General features: G+C 40.4%; 1 pseudogene; it reads right to left on the bottom strand.

The window, feature by feature from the left end:
• Positions 1-5,842: 5,842 nt before the first annotated feature.
• On the bottom strand, positions 5,843-7,692 carry LOC138055301 (zinc finger protein 862-like; annotated as a pseudogene).
• Positions 7,693-7,829: the final 137 nt, after the last annotated feature.

The raw sequence follows: 7,829 nt of genomic DNA, 5'->3' as shown, positions 1-7,829 counted from the left end.
GAACCCTTACACTTTTGTTAAAAAACCCGATATTAACTTTGTCCACAGGCCATTAAAAACGCTCCAACAAGAATTTCCGCTTCGTAAGTCATGACCTCCATTAGCTTCACAACCCGTTGTTGTCTACAATATCCCCTGTTGCAGTTGCTCTTTGAATTATATTGGCGAAACAGGTAGATTCTTTGCCACGAGGAAAAAAGAACATATTAGAAATGTGAGACTGCGGCCTAAGGCTCAAGACGTGCCAATCATGCTTGGTCTCACAACCTCGTCATTGACTTCAACAATGCGTCCATCAGTGACAAAGGAAATTTCCACATCAGGAAATTTCTTGAATCTTGGTACACCTTTATCACGCCTGACGCGGACAATAACTCTTGCCCACTTCCAGGACAATACCGCATACTTTTTAACAAAAATTCTTAATCACCTCTTTCCCCTAACTTCACTTTATTGTGATCCTTTTTTTATCTCAGTATATATTCTCCGAATTGTTACTTCATCTTTGCCCGTTGAAGACCACAGTTCTAGCGGTCGAAAGCTTGCAATTTTTTGATGTTTTTTAGCGAGAGAACGCTCATTCAAGTTTTTTTATCATGACTCATCCTCGCTTCGTTCCTTCAATTTTTTCTATAATAATAATAATAATAATAATGATAATGATAATGATAATAATAATAATAATAATAATAATAATAATAATAATAATAATAATAATAATAATAATAATAATAATAATAATATGAACATGTATAATAGTATGAACATGTACCTGAGCCTGTACTAGAGAATGAGGGATGTAAAATATTATGGGATTTTATTACGATACAGACTGATCACGTAATAGAGGCAAGAAGACCGGACATGATTGTTGTTGAAAAGAGAAATAAATGTTGCAAAATAATAGATATGATAGCCGTATTGAGGAGAAAGAAGTCGAGAAGGTAGTAAAATACCAGGATCTAGCAAGAGAATTGAGGAAGTTATGGAAAATGAAAACAATGGTAATTCCTATCGTAATTGGAACATTTGGAACAGTTCCAAAGGATTTAAAGAGGAGACTAGAGAATATTGGTATAGAGAGCAAGAAAGACGAACTTGAGAAAAGTGTTATTCTGAACACGGCAAGGATTCTTAGGAAGGTCCCAGAAGTTTGAGGAGACTTGTTGTCACCAAGCTTCCTGGAGTACTGAAGTTCGATTGCAAATCCAATGTGCGAAAACAAGATAATAATAATAATAATAATAATAATAATAATAATAATAATATAATAATAATAATAGTAATAATAATAATAAGGCTAGACTCCTAAGAAACGTTTTGTCCCTTTAGGGAATCAGGAGAGGACTCCCTGGGATCCGATCACTGGCAACTCATTCATTGAGGAATAACCATCCGTTAGGCCTTGTTTTATTCTAGATAGATAGATAGATAGATAGATATACCTTTATTTAAACACTATAATGTTTAAAGCTATAGGCTTATGGGGTGGTGTGTTTACAAATAAGATAAGATTCCCTTAAATTACATACTATTATAAGCCTAAACTAAAAATCCCTATGGTGTAAGAGAGCTAAAACTAAATGGCAATTACGATTGTATATGTAAGATACATGTCAATTAAAAGTATACATAATCATGGTCACTAAAATCTGTAGTAGAAATTGACGTAGCATAAAAATTAAAATTTAAGAAACTTGCATTATCTTTCAACTTGGTCTACAGTCTACAGTAGGGGACAGTCTACAGTCGGGGGCAAAATTGTTTACACATTGACCTTTTCAACCCCTCTATTCCGTCATTAGCTGTCATTGTTAACTCTTTGTCCTTGCTAGGCTACCCAATTCTCCCCTCCCCTAAACAATGTTGTGTCATAATTCGTGTGATCTTTGACTACAAACAGACAACATTGAATGGGGGAGGGGATCTTTTGGAAACTTTAAAGCGTGGTACAAACACTGTTCTTTTACGCATATAAACTACTGTATAGACACAATGTTTCAACTCATTTTGACGCCGATTGTAGATGCGTTACCACGGTAAGAGCCTGCAGAGAACATTGATTGTCAAAAATATAAACTTTCGTGGTAGCACTTATCAGTGATCAAGTTTGAGCTTCCAACTGAATAAATATGGCAGAAATGGAAGTATAAGTGCTTAAACATGTTTTCAGTCACCTTAATAAATAAATAAATAAATAAATAAGTTAATTAATTAATTACAGCAAAAATTTACATACCCAAACCACTATTAGACAACTACACAATTTTGTATCGAAAAAAAATTTACCTCTTATTTTGATATCAACAGAAGAGGACGCAGAGCCTGCCTTGTTCAGTGCTTGGCATGAGTATTCACCACTGTCAGAAACTTCAACTTTTTCAATAACGAGTATGCTGCTGTCACCGTTTTCAGTGATGTTGGCCCTTGGAATCTTCAAAACGTTATTCTTTTTCCACTTGATTCGCAATGTAACTTCATTGGTTTTGCAAGTCAATGTCAGTTTATCCCCTTCCAGCATTGTGGGATATGGGTTTGGAGATATCTCAGCACTGGGAAGTTCTGAGATTAAAATGGCGCAATTCGGTGAGATATATATCCTCACAAAATCCCAGCCCATTGTTCAAATAAAATGAAATCAGTGTTAACAAAAGCAAAATTTCGACGACAATATAAAGATAATTCCGGTTACCAATCGCTGGGAAAGTAAATTTAACAGTAGTGGGTCGTTCAGCACCCTTTTAGCAGTTGGAATTGGAGCGTGCTGATTGATCGATGCAATTTGGACGGGAAATTCAAACGTATGTTAAACGGGAAATTCAACATTCAAATAATAAAGTCACACACACGTGACACCTCCCTGTCAGTGGACCCTCAGGGAACAGGTCGTAGTGTTTTGCGTTATCATGTTGGAAAGTCAAAGTTGGGAGTATTACAGAGACCCAGACTCGTCACGGTCAGAAAAGAAGCACCAGAGGAAAAAAATGAAATCCAACAGGTTTTAATGTACAAGAAAATCAATGGTACTATTTGTACAAGAAGATGAAAAAAGCAAAAAATATGTCACCATGTACAAGAAGAAGACTCTGCATCCACTCGCGCCTGAGAACGAGCACGATTCGCCCCCACGCGCCGCAATACTATTTGTGCGGTATCAACAACGGGTTCCTCATCCTCCTCTCGCATTGCTGGTGGTGGTCAAGGCCGTTGTGCGAGACAAATGGATCGTCGTGCAGGTTCCGGGCGGGGTGGTACCAAGTCGTTTAGTTCCGCTAGGAGGTCGGAAGAGATGGATGATGATCTTGTGGGAGAGGCACGAAGCAATAACTCGTCTAGCCGGTCGGTGGCGTTGGATAGATCTGACGACGAACATAGGAATGCCGGAGGAACCAGGCGGTCCACACGCGCCAAGCCTTCTCTCAGGTAGGGAGGCTTAGGAGGCCGGAGCCCATACTTACGTATGAGCTGGCCGCCGCTTGTCGCATCAATGATATGGGACGGACCAGCATTGGTCGCCAAGCCTTTGAGCCAGCACGAACCCAGCTCGTGTCTCCGACGTGTAAAGTAATATCGTTCGCGGTGGGTTTGGCGATGGAGTCGTCTATGCTCACAAATTTGTTCACGGTGGTTCGCCTGGTACCGTCTTTGTTTTTCGAGGATCTCTGTTTTGTTCGCATGGTAAAAGGCTCTTTGTCGCTCCAGAATTCACCCCCGGTTTGTCTCTCACTTGCGGTTGTTGTCCGCATTGTTCTTGAACACACCCCGTTCCCGCTGTAAATAAAGAGATAATAATGACAACGTGAATGAAAAAAAAAAAAAAGAAAAGCATTTAATGCGAGAAAAAGAAAAAAAAGAATGACTTCATACCAGAAAAAAAAACCACCCGAACTGGAACTTGAGTCTTCTCGACTCGCTAGATGAGCGCGAGCTTCGGTCAAGAAGCGGTCAAAAGCTTCCACTTGGTACCAGAAGATGATGTTGTGTCTGAAGTTCCCGAGCACATTCTTGATCTCATGGTTGCCGGTTCGAGTCCATTTCGAGCTTGAATTATTGGACTTTTTTTCTATCCATTGACGAAAACATTTTGTTTCTTCTGCTTTTTTTTCTCAACCATTTGATGGGTTCATCTACGAAGAATTAGTCTTGAATCTTGAGTATAGGCCCCTCACAAAAAGTCAAGGTCAAGGAATCTTGAGTATAGGCCCCTCACAAGGTCAAGGTAAGCCACTTTATGTGGTTCATTTTTTCAAACAAAATGAGGTTTTAAGGATTGTTTGAAATGGTTTCTTACAGCAAAAAGGATGGGAACGTACCAGGGAAACCATTTCAAACCATTTTAGAACCGCCGTTGGAACATAACATTAAGAAATGGAGGCATACATATTTGTATACGAGTTGTTTTTTTGTGAGCATGTGCTGTGTTAAATACCACTTTGTTCCCCTTTTTTTCTCTTTTAGCGTCGCGCTAGATCATTAAATTAAAGCTCTTATGAATGAAAATGTCATCATTGGGACCTAAGGAGCAAGGGTGGCACAGTCGGTTAGTGCGCGGCCTTGGTGCAACAGGCCCCGGGTTCGATCCCCGGATCTCACATCCTTGTTTCGACTTCCTTCCTTTTAGTGTAACCTAAGTAGCTTTAAATACCCTTAAAACGGAGCACTGAAAGAAAGAAGGGGGTAAAATGAGCGCACCGTCGGCTTCCTGGGAGAATACTCTCTAGAGAGTAAAGGAACTTCCAACGTTAAATAAGGTGTACCTTTACCTTTACCAAGATGGGTCTTAAAAGTTCTGAAAAAAGTCACGGAGGATTTTAGCCAAATGCGAAAAAAAATAGTGAAGGTCATCCGCAATCTCCCCGGGAAGAGAAAAAGATCACGCAAGCTACACACAAGTTGTGATCTTTCTTCTCGTCACATATACTTAGAAAATTTCTAAACATATTTAGAAGTTAAAAAAAGGCTATGTACAACTATTTACACCGAAAATTTGATTTAAAAAAAAAAAAATTTTGAATGTGATGTAATTGGCGTGATCCGATGTCCAGGGGTTCGAAAACGACGACAACGCGGAGGCATCCTTCCGTTGTTAGCTTTGGCGATTCCTGGTTTGATTGCAGCGGGGAAAGCAGCAGCGTTAGGATATGTGGGAGCCGCGGTGGGTTACGGCGTCAGAAAAGGGCTGGAAGCTGCCAACCGACGGCGACGTCTACGTATAAAGAGAACCTGTCCAAAAACCAAGGATCGTCTCATCATGTCTTGGCGTATTGGACATTAACTCCCGTTTCTTTGGAGTATCTTGAAAGCAGCAGATCATAAGACACGTCGCGAACGATTGCAAGCGGCCAATGCCGATCATGCAGGGCTTTCAGTAAGTTTTTGAGTAGCAGGCTGTATTGGAAAAGTAGACGTCTAGGCAAACGATCTCCGAAGGCGCGAGCCGGTCTGGGGGCATGTTCCATGTTTTATTTAGATTAGCTGGAAGGTTCTCGGAAATGTAAGGCTTTACTGTGGTGTAAACAACTGTACAACCTACAGTACTGTACTTGTATTGAGCACGTTTTTGGCAATGTGCTTTTGACATATGCAAAAAAATATGCCTAAAAAATCTTTTTTGTTCACATACCTAATCACGGGAAGCACATCATTAATAAAAAGACTCAAAATCACTCGACAGTTGCAAACTATTTTTTTCTCACTGTTAAAATCAACAAAATTAATTGGGGAAGAGGGACTGAAAGTTACGCCATATCTATTCTATTCATAATCACTGGCTTCCAAATCACTGCTTTCAAACTATGATTCCGACATGATTTCATCTTGATCTGTGGGGGGAGGCTTTAAATTAGGCCACTGCTTCCTCAACCTCTTTTTCAATAATGTCATCCACGTTCTTGACTAGGTTGACTGCTGTCTCCCATGCCCTCATAATGTCCTCTCTCTGGGTATGCACTTGCACAGAGGCATCTGCTGTTGTTGGCATCTGTGTTGGCTGTTGATCTCCATCTTGTCTAGCTGAGATTTTCGCCAAGTTTCTGCACGGTTTTGCGAGACAGTGTTTGGTCACCTCTTGAATAAGAAGTTGGCATTCACTTGTACATGGTCCATTGATGGAAATGTGCATCAAAGCTTCTAGCATATCATTCTTGATACTGGAACGGAGACGGGTTTTTAGCCTTTTAATGCAAGACGCTCCGCACTCAGGCCAGGCATTGCTAACTGGGAGTGAAAGGCATATCTCACCCAGCTCCAAAAGGCAAGGACAGAGCTGTGTACTCTATTGCAGGAGCAATGGATGCTAAACAAACTTCCCCTTGTTGGAAAGTTTTGCTCAGGTGGCCAAGTATAGGGAGTACTTCTCGCAGCAAGTATACTGTGCCAAGAAACTTTAAGTTGCTTGTTTGCTGTAGTACAAAATTTTATTTTCTAAAGAAACTGTGGTACTGCGTCGGTGGGAGATTGAAACAGAAATTTATTTTATCAAACGAGTTGATAAAGGTTGAATAACTACCGTGAAAGATTTGGAAAGCTGACGTTTCGAGCGTTAGCCCTTCGTCGCTGCTTTGCTGTAGTAGACTAGTAGCAGTTGCATCTCCATTTTCTTTGAAAACTCGAAGTGTTTGGGGCAATGGTTCATAATCTTCGTAAACTCCTTCTATTGCTTTTTCCGTCGATAACCACCTACTTCTGCATGCCTTCTGGAATTTTTTTCCTAGCTTTTTCTTGCCTCTGTTGCTCACAATAAGCTGTTTGACAGCAGAGTTGTCAAAGAAGACCACACCTGGAGGAGAATTTTCTCTACTTGCTTGATGTAGGAAATCGTGTCATTGGCATCGCCACATGCCAGTGCCAAACGATGGCAAATGCAGTGCACATTTATTAAGGTCTTGTTACCAGCTCGCAATCTGGAAGCCACTTCATTTATTTTTCCTGTCACTAATGAAGCTCCATCAGAGGAAAAACTTGCAAGCTTCCTTTTATGGATCCCTACATCTTCTACTTGTGCAACGAGAGCATCTGATATTGTTTTAGCATTGCTGAGCTTGGATTCTCCAAAAGACTACTTGAGGCAAGGAATGCAGTCTTTAAATTGCCAGTTTCGGGATGGAGAAACTTCACAAATGTTACTAGCTGCTCTTTGTTAGAAACATCACATACTTCATCTGTTAGGAGTTCAACGCACTTGGCTCTTGATATATCATCTACTAACTGTCGTTTCAAAACGCTGCCAATGAGAAGAAACATTTCTCTGATTGAATCAGCCGAACGATGTTTGGAATACTTTATATCTTCAAGCCCTAGTTGCGGAAGAACTGACAGAAGACTGGTGAACTTCTTCTTTGGGATCTCCTCCTTGGCCATCCAGTACATAGCAAGCAAGGTTTTATAGTAGACTTCATCTCTAGTATCTTGGATTTTTCTCACTTCTTCTTCAAAGGCCGAAACTCTGCTGAGAAGCTCTGCTGTAACAGCAGCTGCATGTTGTTGAGAATTTGCATGATCTTCAACTGCTTTTCGTTTAAACCTAACGGCTGGTTCAAGGCTTTAGTTCTTGCTTTTGTTTTGGTAATTCGAGGTGCCATGCTTTCTGCACAATAAACAGAACATTCCCTGCCCTTCTTAGTATATAAGCCAGTTCACACCGGTATTACTGGAGTAGGTAAGGTTACCAGCCATTATCCAGGGATGTTGAAAACGATCGACAGACTCCTTATTCAAATGACTGACCTCCTGGGAAGAAAGGGTGTTGCATTTTCGATTTTGCAATTGTCGTAACTGTGTATACTAGCACGTGTGTCAGCCGAATCACTTAATGATGTTTCCAAAAATTG

This window comes from Montipora capricornis, chromosome 7 (genome assembly GCF_036669925.1).
Source record: "Montipora capricornis isolate CH-2021 chromosome 7, ASM3666992v2, whole genome shotgun sequence".
Lineage (NCBI taxonomy): Eukaryota > Metazoa > Cnidaria > Anthozoa > Scleractinia > Acroporidae > Montipora > Montipora capricornis.
Note: the sequence above shows the minus strand (reverse complement) of the source record. Positions and strands in the feature narration are given on the sequence as shown.